Source organism: Ascaphus truei, chromosome 5 (genome assembly GCF_040206685.1).
Source record: "Ascaphus truei isolate aAscTru1 chromosome 5, aAscTru1.hap1, whole genome shotgun sequence".
In the NCBI taxonomy this organism is placed as follows: Eukaryota; Metazoa; Chordata; class Amphibia; order Anura; family Ascaphidae; genus Ascaphus; species Ascaphus truei.
Genome location: NC_134487.1, coordinates 5,833,124 through 5,848,727, shown reverse-complemented (window position 1 = coordinate 5,848,727; position 15,604 = coordinate 5,833,124). Strand labels below are relative to the sequence as shown.

The 15,604-nt window shown below is 46.0% G+C and overlaps 2 non-coding genes across 2 annotated transcripts; both read right to left on the bottom strand.

The window, feature by feature from the left end:
• Positions 1 to 1,531: 1,531 nt before the first annotated feature.
• On the bottom strand, positions 1,532 to 1,605 carry TRNAT-AGU (transfer RNA threonine (anticodon AGU)). Its single transcript has one exon. It is a non-coding gene; the product is annotated as a tRNA-Thr (tRNA).
• A 611-nt stretch (positions 1,606 to 2,216) lies between these two features.
• Positions 2,217 to 2,290, bottom strand: TRNAT-AGU (transfer RNA threonine (anticodon AGU)). The gene has a single exon. It is a non-coding gene; the product is annotated as a tRNA-Thr (tRNA).
• Positions 2,291 to 15,604: the final 13,314 nt, after the last annotated feature.

Genomic DNA, 15,604 nt, shown 5'->3' with positions numbered 1-15,604 from the left:
ATCTTAATAATGAGCACACTTAAATCTGTGATGTAAGTTTCAAAATTCAACATTGAACAGATGTTGTATGGTGCTCTAAAACAAAGTAAACAGCACTGTTGAATGATAAAATGGCAAAGTCTTATATGGATACCCCTCCAGTGAGTAATAGTTGTACTGAAAAATAATTGTCCCAAAATGATGTATGACTGGTGTGTTAAAATCCCACGTAGCAATGTAGTAAGGATAATATACTAACCACCTGCTGGTGACCAGTACTAGTGTAACATCCAATTCAAAGGGAACAATAAATGATCATTAATCAGCATCCAGCTTTACCTATACCGGAGTAATAGTGTTGATTGTCAATAAAGTTTTTGTTATTTTCGTACTAATGATCCTGACGCGCTGACGTCATACGCCCCGCGTCATTTGACTCACCCGGAAGTGACGGGGATTGGCCGCGGTCGCACCATGATCATGTATTTAATACACTCCGGTAAGTACGTTTTTATTCACCTTGATAAAGGGCTCTATAGTCCGAAACGCGTTGGTGTATTGTTTGCTGCTATGATCCATTAAAATAGCTTTATTTTTTATCGTGGGAACGCACTCCTGTTGTTTTTTGCTGGCCTATTAGCATTAGATGTAGTGCTTCGTTTTTTTCTCTTTCTTCTCTGGCTTATTCAAAATTCAACACCTACTCCTGCCTGCTGTTTAAGGTACAGTATCAAGCACAACATGTGTCCTATTAAAGGTGCAGTTCAATGCTGAAAAATAGCAACATATATATGTAACACCCCAACCCCCCTTCCCCCAATCGCAGATAGAGTGCATGTGAGGGGAATCTATATGTATTACCAGGTGTGGTGCTTTACCTGTCAGGTTCACAGGAGGCCTGAACCTCCGCCAGTGAGAGCCTGGGGTGTATCCTCTGAAACGATACTCACAATGTACAGGGCCTCCACCTGTGTAGGATTCCAAAGGTAGAATGACCCCTGACACAGGACCCACATATAGTAACTAATACACCGGAGTATATATAAAACAGTTTACTCTATATGCATAACAACAGAACACTTACATCAGCAATGGTGTCACTCTGTAACACTAATGGTACAACTACCCGGTCACCTCGCAGGGATTTGTACCCCACATATTATTCCCACCTAACACTGTGTACCCCGAGTCCCAAGAATCACACAAGATGACCGCTGTGTCGCTTCTGCACATGCGCGAGCCTCCATGCATGCGCGGACACATCCAAGATGGCGGCGCCCTGCAGAGGGAGCCGCCGGCCAGCCCATCGCCACCAGCAACTACCCCCACCATGGCGAAGGTAAGGGAGGGAAGAACGGAGGACCGGGGAGCCGGAGGGGATCTGCCTACATTCTCCCCTTGGTGGAAATACCAACCTCCCCGCTTGGAGGTCACCATTACACTGCATAAGTTTATACAATAAAAATGCAGGGCATGATATGTACAACTTATATTTACTTTAGATGAATTGGTTAACAAGTTCCCTTTTACTCTTGGGAATAAAAACATAAGCAGGCGCTGCTGAGAGTTGAACTCAGGATCTCCTGTTTACTAGACAGGAGCTTTAACCAACTAAGCCACAGCGCCTGGTGCTGCCTGCAATCTTCCCTATGTGATAAAGAATCTGGTATATGTATCTTCATAATGAGCACATTTAAATCTGTGATGTAACATTCAAAATTCAACACCTACTCCTGCCTGCTGTTTAAGGCATCAAGCACAACATGTGTCCTATTAAAGGTGCAGTTGAATTTTGAATAAAAGCAATGTATTGTTTTCATAGTTAGATATGAAGTGGGTCACAGGAATCAGACTCACACACATGTGCACCAAACGTTTGTACATGTGTGTGACCACACAGGGGGAAAAACCCTTTTGGCACTGAAGGGGTTAACGCTGGGTTGTTGGTTTTGGGATTGAATTCTCACGTTGGGGGTGAGAGGCTCCGGGTCCCAGTCCTGTCCCACGGCTCTGATCTCAGTTTATTAATGTCAGTAAAACAGGTGTTTTTTTCACCAAAGCAGAAACCTGACAGATGGCTTCAGTATCGTATATAAGATGCAGACTGGGAAAATAATGACTATATAATGTTCAATACCTGATAAGACGAGGTGCACATGAGGACTGGCCTATGAAGTGGATTCAGCAAATTCAGACAGCCAATTAACCCTTTCACTCTCGGGAATAAAAACACAAGCAGGCGCTGCTGAGAGTTGAACTCAGGATCTCCTGTTTACTAGACAGGCGCTTTAACCAGCTAAGCCACAGCACCTGGTGCTGCTTCCAACATTCCCAACATGTTAAAGAATCTGGTATATGTATCTTAATAATGATGTGTTTCTTTTACATAGTGTTGCTAATGTGTACAGTGTTGTACATTTGTTCAGGCACAGTGAGTCCCTGGGCCAAAGAGCTTACAATCTGATTTTTGAGCTCTAAGCACACAGAGATAATGTGACTTTTCCAAGGTACCAAAGAGAGGTGATACTGGGATTCAAACCAGGTTCCCCCACTTCAAAAGCAGCGACCTTACCGCTGCCGACTGGGACTGGGACTGGGACTGGGACTGACACTGGGACTGGGACTGACACTGGGACTGGGACTGGGACTGACACTGAGACTGGGACTGACACTGGGACTGGGACTGGTCAATACGTTAATCCACGTGTAAATACTAATATCCCGTCTGAACGTTTAGTCACAATGTTCCCAGATAAATCTGTGATAAACATTCAAGATTTAAAGGTAGAAATCACTAAATCTGGCTTATTAAAGGTGCCGGCGATGTACTATAATCAACCAGTTGAATTTCTTAAGGGCGTGTGATTTTAGGTGTTTGTCAATCCACTTTCCCCTTATCTCACCCTGTCCTTATCAGAGAGCAAATAAAGATAAGGGGAGGTGGGAGGAGGGGGGGACTCAGGTCAGGGCCGCTCCCAAGGCGGAGACTGCTGTCCCATTGCCTGGTGAGTCAAGGGGCCCAGAGCTCCTTGCCAATAACCCTAACATGTAGGGCCCAATCTGCTGGGCTGTAAAGTCCTTCCCGCAATTGCAAATTAGGAAGGATCCTCCAAGGCCGCAGACAAGCCACTCTGCTGGTCCCTGCAGCTCATTTGAGGCTGTAGGTAGTCCCACACGTTACTTCTGCTCTGGCCTTTCCTGCCCCCAGGACACTCTCTCTTTTCTCTCTCTTCTCTCTCTTCTCTCTCTTCTCTCTCTTCACTCTCTTCTCTCTCTTCTCTCTCTTCTCTCTCTTCTCTCTCTTCTCTCTCTTCTTCTCTCTTCTTCTCTCTCCAGATTGGACTTTTTGAGACTGATCCATGGACCAAAGGAACCAGCCCATCTAGGGTGGATCCAAATCGGCAAAATAAATTTGCCCATGTTTAGTTCTGAGTGAAGTACTCAAGGGCCGGCTCATTTTGGGAGGAGACTAAAACGTGACGGAAGTCACCAGCTAGATAGATTAAAGCCTCCCTTGGGGGGCGCTGTCCATTGTTTAAAGGGAGAGAGGTCAGGAGTCTGACAGACAGTCTGCAGTCCATTGGGATGATCGACACCTGGAGAGGACTTCACCCTGCCGATAGGCATTTCCCTTTCCTCTCTGCACCCCATCAAATTTATACAAGAATTGATTACTTATTTGTAGATTCCTCCTTACTCTCCTGAGTGTGCTCAGCCAAAACTGATAGTATCACCTGATCTAACCACGCTCTACAGAACTTCCACTCCTCCATTTCACGAATTCCGCCACATATAAGAGTTTGGCCAGGACTGAACTACTACTGAGCTCAGAGGTGGCCCATAAATCCAACCCCTCGGTGAAAGCCGTGAAAGAGAATAACTCGCAGAGGGGAACTGAATGTCTGTTTATCAGAGGCTGCTGGAAAAGTTCTGACCTGGGCCAAGCACACATTTTATGAAAAGGCAAACAAGTTGGATTCCATGTTAGCACACAGATTTCGAAGCACACAAACCCTACATAATCTTCACTCCATTCACTTACAATCGGGGACCCTGACATCGAATACAGCCCTAACAGCTAAGGCATTTCAAGAGTTTGACTCTACTAAACTCTCTGATTATCTAAACTATTAGAATCTGCCAGTCCTGTCTAAGGCAGATGTGGGCAGCCTGATCTACCAGATGCCTCCAGAAGAAGTCATTGAGGTGATTAAATCACTCAAGTCTGCCAAGGTGCCTGAGAAATATGGATTTGCCTATTTTTATTATTAAAAATGGGACCATATGTTGGTTCCCTTACCACCTGAATCTATTTAATTCACTTTTCTTTCCATCTGAATATGTTACAGGTTGAATTTCCCTTATTCTGAAAGTAGGAAAGGCTGCTTCCCAATGGCTTCCCTTAGTCCCCCTCACCTCCGCTCATCTCCGCTGCGAATGGGAGCACTGCGGGTATCGCGGGTGCTGGCGGGGCGTGCATTTACCTCCGATGAGGCTGGGGAGAGTATGGGGTCTGCCGGAGTGGCGAGCACCTCGCCAGAGCTCTGACGGGAGCAAGTACTAAGGATGCCGCCATCTTGCCTTTGCGCACGTATGCGCAGTGTCTTCTTCTAGAGCGGCGGCCATTAAAAATAGCACGCATGCGTGGATGATCAAACGCAGCGGCCTATAGGAAAAGGTTCTCTGCGGGGACTACATGTCCCATGAGCGTCTAGGGCAGTGGTCATGTGGCGCGATCTAGCCAATAGGGCTGCTGCAATTGTGGTTAAGGGAGAGAGGCAGTTTGGCGCAAGGGAGCTTGCACTGACAGTTACGATAGTTAAGGCAGTTAGACAGTTGGGCAGTTAGGCAGTTAGTGAATGATTCAGTGATAGCTGGGACAGCAGAAGTGTAGGGTGTGTGTGCAGGGAGTCAGTGACCCACTGCACTAGGCCAGAGACCGCCTTAGGCTCCAGCTAGGTCCTCACTCCCCTCAGATTGCGGTTGCTACAGGGACTGGCCCATAGATAGGGACACTGCCCTGTAGTACCAGAGTGAGGGACACTGTCAGGACGCGGCTGCATTCTGATCTCAGGGGCTCTGGCCCAGACACCTGCAACAAAGAACATTTCATACGGTGGTACAATCCATGCAGGACCCACCCAACGTAGAGGGGGAGGCTTCGCGGTTACCGTCACTGGATCCGTGGATCCCATCAGCATCATTGCGCGCCCAGGTGTGGACACACCCATCAGGTGCCCAACGAAGTGCACCAACCATACACGGGCTAGTGGGGGGGCAGCGCTGTCTCATACACTTGGGTGGGCGATTGCTCTTGTGGACACTGGGATGGGCCGGTGCCTGGAGCACCTCAGTTCATTGGGGTAAACTCCACTGGGGTGTGGACCCGGTCCTGCGAGGCCTGCGAGTGGGTATCACCTTTATTATTGGTTCTTTGATGTGTACAGTAAAGTGTTATGTTTTACCCGTGGGTATTCTTTATTGTCCTGTAACGGGGTAATTCCACATAGTAGAATCCCGTTACAGGGGGAGGCGCTACCGAGCATCAACTCAGGTACACCCCAGGTTCCAAGCAGCGGAGGCTCAGGTTTCCTGTGAGCCACAGGTATTGTATTGCATCACACATAACGTAGCCACACATCTCCCAGGGGGTGGGGGGAGGGGAGTAGCGTTACACTTGATACACCCAGACAAGGCAGGTCTATTTAGCTATATATAGTGCTATAATATGGCAGTGACCGCTGCTGCTGTTTGTCCTGCTGACGCGTCACACTGGGTGGCATGCTAGGTTCACTGCAGAGAGAGAATGATATAGAAACTCAATGGGGACCAGGCGTTTTTATCCCTTTTTTTAACAAATAATTGACAGTATAAACTGTTCAGGAAGATTATTTATTATTCTTGGCATTATTGCTCAGTAATATCCATAACTGCTGCTGTGTAGTTAATATACTCCAAACAGAAGCCTAACCCACATGGGGAGGGCCAGAGCATGGGGAGGGCCAGAGCACGGGGAGGGCCGGAGCACGGGGAGGACCAGAGCACGGGGAGGGCCAGAGCACGGGGAGGACCAGAGCTTGGGGAGGGCCGGAGCACGGGGAGGGCCGGAGCACGGGGAGGACCGGAGCACGGGGAGGGCCGGAGCACGGGGGAGCACGGGGAGGGCCGGAGCACGGGGAGGGCCGGAGCACGGGGAGGGCCGGAGCACCGGGAGGGCCGGAGAACGGGGAGGGCCGGAGCACGGGGAGGGCCGGAGCACGGGGAGGGCCGGAGCACGGGGAGGGCCGGAGCACGGGGAGGGCCGGAGCACGGGGAGGGCCGGAGCCTGGGGAGGGCCGGAGGACGGGGAGGGCCGGAGCACGGGGAGGGCCGGAGCACACTCAGATGACACTCAATCACAGGTAAATGCCTCGTTTTAATGGTTCTACTGAAACGTTTACTAAGTAAATAATGTATACATTATTGAGTTGTTGGAAATTTATCGAGGAGAATCTCATTCCGGGTTTTGTTTGAAATATTACAGACGTATCCAGATTTACGGTCTTAGATACAACGAAAAGGTGCAAGATTACAGCCGCGTAAACACTGTTTTCGCCACGACGCGCCCGGCAGAATAATTGGTGTTTATTAACATAATTGCAATTCAGTATGTGTCCAGCAGATGGTGCACTGAATATCATTGCCTATGAAAATGCGCCTATGTGACCTGAAAAAAAGACCGTTATGGCGCCTGGATAATGAAGATGAAGATCTTCCTTAGAACAGGGATCTTTTCCGGTATTGATGCTTCCGGATCGCTTTGGGTCTGATGATGTCTTATAACCTCCGAGAGAGACACAAAAACAATCCATGCCACCACAGTGCATTACCCTTATAGCTGCTAGTGATCCGGGAGCCTTAGGCAGAGGGGACAGTGACAAATAGCATTTAATAATCCATATGGAAACAAATAAAAGATTGTTACAACAATCAAGACATAGTAACATGTGAACACGTGTATCTTGCACAAATGTCTTCTTTCCTCTGCCGAGTAGAAATTGGAATCCTATCATGGAATCATATTTTAGGGATTTTCGTATCGAATAGAAAATTGGGATTCTGGGGTAGTTACTACAGAGGAATTGTATTCATTGTCAATAATTATTTTGTCCTCAAGACCTTTCTTAAGTATATAAGGAATGGAAATACCTGGGCGCTACCTAGGAATAGGGTAAGTATGGTATCAAAAAACCTTGATGGTAGACAAGGTTTTCCCTCTGGTTCTTGTCCTCCTGTGACTCTAACCCCAATGGAGGATCTACCCAGGATCCTTCAAATGGAAGCAAAAAGAAAGAAGGGGAAGGGGGAGCACTGGTGGAGTAATAAAGTCGAGTGATATCTGATTCAGGTGTGTAGAACACTGAAAAATGGATGGTGTGAAACTAAAATAATTTAAACACTCACACGGCCTTGTGCGAATGCTTGCGCATCAAGGTATCTTTTGCGTCCTTGGTATAATTGTTGATTGATCTTGGTAAACTAATAGAGGATTACTAGTCAGTATTTGTTACGTATCTCTATCTCCCAGAATGCTCTTCTCCTGTTCTAGGTAACAGGACGCATCCATTATTACAATTCCTCCTCCCTTATCCGTCACATTGACTACAGTACAATCTGGTTGTTATTCTCTAGATCTCTTATTGCAACGTTGTGCAAAACACATTGACACTAGTGTGGTATTTTTTTATGCAACTGTAAAAGGCACACATACCTCTGGATACATATACAAATCCCTCTGCAATGCCATAAAACACCCCAGCACTGCCAAATGCAGCACGCTTTCAGTGGCAGGTAAAAGGCTCACATCTGCTGCCTGCTGAATGTGCACACTATTCCTTCTACTGAATGTTAGGGCAGGACTCTGAAAACCAGCACCAACCCCTACTCGTTCTCATTCTAATGGCAAACATTGCAAAGTTACAACCTGCAACAAATTAATGACATTTTTATTTATACTGTTACTCTCTTTAGCAGGGGATATTGATCTCAACCCAGGCCCTCCCTTTTCAACTCTGTCCCATACACCTGAGAATACCCTTTTCAAATTCTAAAAAGGGCTATCTGTCGCCCATATAAATATCTGGAGCCTGCTGCCCAAACTGGATGAACTAAGAGCATGGTGCCTTATGCATAAACCTAAAGACATCGTTCTCACAGAAACATGGCTATCCCCTAAAACACTCAATGCAAATATCGCCAATCAGGGATACTCCATGTCTAGGAATGATATGTCAAAGAGAGGAGGAGGGGTGTTACTGTGTATTGAAGACACCTTACAATTTACACCGCTAAATTGTCCTTGAAGCCCACCCTCTTTTTTAAATCCTAGATGGCAAAATTTGCCTCCCATTCTCTAAGCCCATTTTTATTGCTGGCATCTACCACCCCCCTAAAGCCCCACTACAATCCCTTACTGATATCACTCAGTTTCTTGCCTCAATTTCCTCTCTGAATGGGAAGTGTGAGCTGTTACTCCTTCGTGATTTCAACTTCAATTGGCCTGACCCTATAAGAAATAAAATCTACACACAACTCAAGTCACTAAACCTATCGTAACCCAAATAATTTTCTAACCCCCACAGGAAAACCTAAAATCGCAAAATCATTCCTTGCTAGACTGGATTATATTCTCTAGTCCCAGCAGAATCCAATCCTCGGGTATCCTACCTGACCTTTCCAGTGACCATGCAATGGTGTACTGTGTAAGAAAAATAAGACCACCCCAAGCAAGCCCTAAAGGTCTCCTCACTAGAACATTTAGAAACTTTAACCCACAACAGTTTCTGGCTGATTTTACCAGCTGCCCTTGGTACAGAATGGTCTTAATTCCTGACACCAATTCTGCACTCAACTATTTCCAATTTGAGTTCTTAAAACTCTGTAATACCCATGCTCCAGTACGCAGAATAAGAGTACAGGAGGTCCACCTTTCATGGGTTACACCTGACCTTATAGCGCTTTACCATTTTAGGGATGCCTGGTGGAAAAGCTACAAAGTAACTGGCACTACCAAGGATCTCAATCACTACAGATGCCTGCGGAACATGTGCACAAGGCAAACAAGGCACGCAAAAGCACAATATTACTCTGACAATCTCCTCCAGAACACATCAAACCCAGCTAACTTCTGGAAGTTTATCAACAACATATTCCAGCCTTCTAACCATCAACAACCAAGTAATATCACTAAGGGGGATATTACTCTGACAAATCACACTGATATTGAAAAATAATTAAATAAATACTTTGGGATATTACTCTGACAAATCACACTGATATTGAAAAAGAATTCAATTAATACTTTGTGGGGTGTGCTTCTTCCCTATTCCCACAATTTTCAATTTGGCCCAGTATCTGAAGGAGAGATTACACACGCGCTCCTCAAATGAAAACTAAGCAGCCAATGTTGACCTGACCTACTGCAATCTAAGTTCCTAAGACTTGGTGCCCCAGCCATTGCCAATCCGCTTGTTTCCCTAATCAACTGTATTTTATCTGGAGGCCATATTCCTAAAACCTGCAAAACTGCCAGAGTTACCCCAATTTTCAAAAGTGGCAACTAAAACACTGTCTCAAACTACAGACTGATCTCTCTTCTCCCAATACTACCCCAAATCATGGAAAAATTTATCCACTCCTAATTAAGCGATTACTATACCAAGACAAATTTCCTTAGCCAACTCCAATCTGGATTGTGCCCACAACACTCCATAGTAACTACTCTCCTAAAAAGTTTGCAATGAAATCCAGTGTGGAATGGATCGGGGACAACTCACTGGTGCAATATTCCTAGATTTTGCAAAGGCTTTTGATACTGTTATCTTGCTAATCAAACTTCAGTGCTCTGGAATAGGGCAGCATGCTTTAAACTGGTTTCATTCCTACCTATCAGGTAGATCCCAACATGTGTCTATCTCAGGTTCTATTTCCAACCCCCTGGATATTGCCTGTGTGTCCTGAAAGGCTCGGTTCTGGGGCCCTGTAACAGGGACTTAAACCTGTTTATGTAAAACTGCCTCCAAATACTCTGAGGAATCCAGGAGGGAGCTGGTTAATTGCAGCCACTCAATTATCCAGGCTCCACCTGGCTAATTAGAGCTCTAGAAAAGCTTCCTGTGAGAAAGTGACAGGGAGATTCCTTAGCACACAACTGTGCTGACCAAGGATAGAGACCCTCCTTAGCACAGAAGTGTGCTGCAACAGGAGAGCAGAGAAGCCCGCACAAAGACTCCTTAGCACCAAACTGTGCTGACATAAGAGCAAAGACAGAGGAGAGAGTCTTGAAGCACACACAGGACTCTGTTCAGACAAGAGACTTCCTGGGAGCAGCAGGACTGAAACGCCTGCATCTGGAGAAACCGTCATATAAAACTTTCTTATATATTGCTCATATTGCTCCCTGATAAATATTTGATATGTTTTTGGACACTGAACTGGCCTAACCAGCTAGTCCTAGATAGTTAGGGTATGTCCTGTTTATTTAGCCTCCAAAGTGGAGTAGGTGTTTGTTTATTTTGCTATTGTATGCTGTAGTATGTTTAAAGGGACAGGCTCAATAAAGGCATGTTTTAATTTCACCAAAATCAGTCTCTATTAGTGTACCTCTGCACACATCCCTTAAAGGCCCATACTCTTCTCAGTCTTCATCAATGATTTACCTACAGCTTGTAAGAGAGCTTTAATACACATGTATGCGGATGACACAATCTTATATGCACACAGCCCTAGCCTCTCCAACCATGAACACGTAATTCAATCAATTTTTTCGATACTTGAAAACGGGATTTCCCCCAAAAAATGTTTTTAAACACTGACAAGACTGTAACAATGATATTTGGGACCAAGGCTACATTTCTAAAGCTTCCAATGAATGAGCTCCAGATCAGAACCAACGCTAATACCATCTTAGCCCCTGTTACTAGTTTTAAATACTAGAGCATATGATTTCATCCCACATAATACTGTATTTGGGTAGCACATTGATATCCTGGCATCCAAACACTATGCCAAACTAGGTTTACTTTATAGGAACAAATCCTCCCTAAATCCTCTTGTCAGAAAGCGTATCGCACAGCAGATGCTAATGCCAATTATAGACTATGGGGACATAGTTTATGGCACATCACCCCAAACTCACCTCTACAATTCAATATGCTACTTTATCCTCCAATGTAACTGCAATACACATCACTGCGAAATGCTCAAAGAACTAGATTGGCCATGATGAGACTACAGTAGGCGCAAAGTTCATTTTTCCTACTGTATATTGCCTGCAAATACTTCTGGGCAAGCTTCCCACCTATCTGAACAAGCTCCTCATCCCTACCACATGCAGCACTTATCATCTGAGATCTGACTCCAAAAGACTGTTCATGGTCCCAAGGCTCAACAAAGTATCCGGCCGCTCCTCCTTTTCTTACCATGCACCCCAAAACTGGAACAACCTACCAGAGACTCTCACATCCACCAGCAGTCTAAATTCTTTCAAAACTAAAGTTGTCTCACATTTTAATCTGGTCTGTAACTGATCTGTTCTGTGCGTCTTTAACATATTATTTATACAGTGATATATTGAAGCAAAAGGTGTTTGAGGGGAGGTACATAGGACCCAGCACCTTCCAGGGTGTGTTCCCTTCACTCTCACCTGAGCCCTAATTAATGATCTTCAAGGTTAAAAGGCAGCACAGACAGCTTCCTGTGCTGCTGCTGCGCTGATCTGAAGGCACACACACACACAGTTAGCCCTGTGAGATACTGCAAAGGGAAGCTGCAGGTACAGTGTCTAAAGTGGGGAAAGAGCTTAGTTTCCCCCACTGGTAGTTAGGGACTAAGCTGTATTAGTCAGAACTCTGAAAAGGAGTTAGGTTTTTGTTTCTGTTTTATGTTATAAGTTAACCCTGTTCCTGCTTTGTACCTGGCAAATAAATCCTCCTGTGCATCAATACTATGTTTCCCTGCCTTTGATCTGGATACAAGAGACTGCAACGTGGTGTGGACATCACAATTGGTGGAGTAGTCCACAAGGCAGTGAAAGTGGAAAATGGAGGCCTTTCTAACCTTGCTCCAGTACAAGCAAACAGAAAATGCTGCTATCCTATTGCGGGGTTTGCAGGAGATGTCAAAATCCAATAATGAGAGCTTACAACAGATGACAAATTCACAAACTGAGAGTACTGCGGGGTTAGTACAGCAGATGGCGCTGTCCCTACATCAAACGCTAAAAGAAGAGCAACACGAGGCGCAACTTTGCCTACACCAGGAGCTCCGAGTCTTGGGGGAGAAGATTATCGCCCAGATTAGCGTGGCCCCACAGGTCGCTCACGAGGTAAAATCGCACCTTATTCAGAAAATGACGATGGACGATGACGTTGAAGCGTACCTGTCAATTTTCGAGCGCACCGCAGTGTGCGAAGGGTGGCCGGTTGAGAGTGGGCTGGAATAATTGCTCCTTTCCTGGTGGGGGACTCGCAGAAGGCCTATTATGACTTGGACCCAGAGCAAGCGAAAAACTATGAACCCCTGAAGGCTGAGATTATGGCACGGCTAGGTGTCACTGTCGCAGTTCGGGCCCAGCGGTTCCACTCCTGGCGTTACGATGCAGAAAAGGCTCCACGCTCCCAACTCTACGACCTCATCCACTCTGCGCGGAAATGGCTCCAGCCTGACGAATGTACAGCCGCCGCCGCCGTCGAAAGGGTCGTCATAGACCGGTTCCTGCGGGGTCTTCCTCGCACCGTCCAGAAGTGGGTCAGCCAGAATGACCCCCAAAGCGCAGAGCAGTTGGTCGCTTTAGTGGAATGCCCCTTTGCTGCTGAGAAGATGGCCCGGAATACAAGTCCCGACGAGTTTCCCGGTCACAGGTCCCCGCACATCAGGAGGTCCGGTAAGACTGTTCTTCAGCCTAGTGGGCCACAGGGACTCATAGACTCCCATAAAGGAGGTGGAAGTCCCACGGCCCATAGAAGGGACTCTAGCCCCACTCCTTCCAATAGACGGGAGAAAAACCCCGACCCAGTTTTCGGAAGTACACCGAGTGCTACAAATGTCATGAACTTGGACATGTGGCAGCAGTTTGCCCTATGAACCTTGACCGAATGCAATGTGACATTTCTGTGGGGTATTTATCGGGCGGGGTTCCTGCTGTTAAGCAGACTGTTATAGAGAAAGGTCATTTAGAGAGGAATAGGATGTGTGAAGTCACAATAGATGGGATACCTGTAAGTGCAATGCTTGACACTGGTAGTACAGTTACATAGGTCGCTGCACGTCTAGTCCAGTCTGGGTTTCTACCAGGGGTCTCCTTACAGGTATACAAAAAAGGACACTAGATGGCGCTCATACACTTAAACACAATAAACATGCAGTGAATATATAAGTGACTAATAAATCAAAAATATAGTGCAATAGGTGATTTAGGAAAAAACTCAAACCCTGAAAGGACTGTTTCTAGGTCCACATAAAGCACAAATAGGAAAGGTCAGGGGAGCATCATTACCTACAGGAAAATAAATAAACTACCATAGTGCAAATAACGTAATAACAAAAAACACTCTAAATGGCAGAGCTCTCATGAGAGCATACAATGCTAGATGGTATAAAAATCTTCATCCACAGACTAGCAACAAGGAGCAAAAATAGGAGGTACGTGAATCCAGAACAGAGACACAGAGCCAAAAAATAAAATGCCAAACATTTATCCGACAGTGATAAAATTGGAGGCTTACGAGATTTCAGATGGTTAACAGCATGGGTGTTAGGTATAGATGTTCGCCATGCGTAGAGCGTAACCCCCAGTGTTAGATCCAGAGGGAGAGAGGCTGCGGTGGAGTTCCGGTGGAGTCTATCATACGAGTTGAAGAAACCGGAAGTGACGTATCGGCTCCAGCAGTGCAGGTCGGAGATCGGTGGATGCGGCAGCAGTGTGCAGGGATTCCGAGAACGCGACTCGGCGAACATCTATACCTAACACCCATGCTGTTAACCATCTGAAATCTCGTAAGCCTCCAATTTTATCACTGTCGGATAAATGTTTGGCATTTTATTTTTTGGCTCTGTGTCTCTGTTCTGGATTCACGTACCTCCTATTTTTGCTCCTTGTTGCTAGTCTGTGGATGAAGATTTTTATACCATCTAGCATTGTATGCTCTCATGAGAGCTCTGCCATTTAGAGTGTTTTTTTGTTATTACGTTATTTGCACTATGGTAGTTTATTTATTTTCCTATAGGTAATAATGCTCCCCTGACCTTTCCTATTTGTCTCCTTACAGGTAACCTGTATCCATGGGTATGATCGCACTTACCCGGCTGCACGAGTGTACATAGAAAACCCCATTGGCCCAGTACATCATCAGGTCGGGGTAGTGCCGAATCTGATGTATGAGGTCCTAGTGGGTCAGGATTTCCTGTGGTTTTGGGAATTGTGGGAAAGGAAGTCTGATTGTGTTCAGGATATGCCCTTGAGGTCTGAGGTTCCCGATCCAGTAGACCCTGGTTCTCTGTTAGAGGTTATGGCAGGTGAAGGACCTGAGGTTGAGGACCCCCCAGAACTAGATTTTCAGGATTTACAGGTTGCTCCCGTAAAGTTTGCCTCTGCCCAACTAGACGATTTGACGCTAGTGAATGCCAAAGCCACAGTAGTGAGCATAAATGGGGTACCAGTTAACCCTGAGGTTACGCCATCACCACTCTACTTTGTCTACAACAATGACTTAGTGTATAGGGTAGAAAGAGAAGACCCTGATAGGTTAGAGCAGCTACTGGTGCCAAAGCCCTTTAGAAGTCAGGTAATGGACCTGACCCAAAGCCATATCCTGGGAGGACACATAGGGGTAAAGAAATCCACTGATAGAATAAAGGCGCGATTTTACTGGCTGGTTACTACTGTCGATTTATACCGAACTTTGCCACCCTGTCAACCCCTCTGTCCGACCTAACAAAAGGGAAGAGTTCGGTCATGGTGAAGTGGTCTGACCAGGCGGAGAAAGCTTTCCAAAGCTTAAAAGACGCCTTATGTGCTCATCCCGTCCTGATCAACCCGGACTTCACCAGGGACCTCAGGTTCAGTGTGACGCTTCCGATGTAGGGATAGGAGTGGTCCTGTCACAAAGAGTCGGAACGGAGGAACACCCCATCATATATATCAGCAGAAAGCTAACTGTCCATGAGAAGAGATATGCCGTAGTTGAGAAAGAGAGCTTGGCCATCAAATGGGCGTTAGAGACTCTAAAATATTATTTATTAGGGAGAAAATTTACCCTAATAACCGACCATGCACCCTTAAAGTACATGCAACAAAATAAGGAAAGGACTGCTCGTGTAACTCGCTGGTTTTTGAGTCTCCAGGGGTTCCAGTTCACAGTTGAACACAGGCCAGGCTCCAAACATGGAAATGCTGATGCATTGTCCCGAGTATACACCTCCCTATTTTCCAGTGCTCACCCGATAACGATTGAGCAATGGGGGGGGATATGTGATATATTGAAGCAAAAGGTGTTTGAGGGGAGGTACATAGGACCGAGCACCTTCCAGGGTGTGTTCCCTTCACTCTCACCTGAGCCCTAATTAATGAGCTTCAAGGTTAAAAAGC